Source organism: Octopus bimaculoides, chromosome 30, assembly GCF_001194135.2.
Source record: "Octopus bimaculoides isolate UCB-OBI-ISO-001 chromosome 30, ASM119413v2, whole genome shotgun sequence".
Lineage (NCBI taxonomy): Eukaryota > Metazoa > Mollusca > Cephalopoda > Octopoda > Octopodidae > Octopus > Octopus bimaculoides.
In genome coordinates this window covers 9,576,034-9,576,296 of record NC_069010.1, presented here as the reverse complement: position 1 = coordinate 9,576,296, position 263 = coordinate 9,576,034, and the positions used below count along the sequence as shown (strand labels likewise).

The 263-nt window shown below is 38.4% G+C and overlaps 1 protein-coding gene across 1 annotated transcript in view; it reads left to right on the top strand.

Annotated features, from left to right (window-relative positions):
• LOC106883302 (putative ankyrin repeat protein RBE_0317) overlaps positions 1 to 263 on the top strand; it is a 9,752-nt gene that overhangs the window by 4,347 nt on the left and 5,142 nt on the right. The window lies entirely within an intron of this gene.

Genomic DNA, 263 nt, shown 5'->3' with positions numbered 1-263 from the left:
GTCCGTTATTCGAGCCGTTTCCTTTTTATTTGCTTATGCACATATGTGTGGGTCAGTGTGCATGCACATACACATATGTATGTATACATCATGTGTGTGTGTGTATGTGTGCGTGCATGTGTGAGTGTAAATACAATATAAACACAATAGAAAGCTTATTTACTTACTCAAGGCCACCCATCATCATTCCACCTTACTCCTTATCTTCTGCTTCTGAATATTCTTTAAGACTTCTACACTTCCACTCCTAGCCACCATTTTTA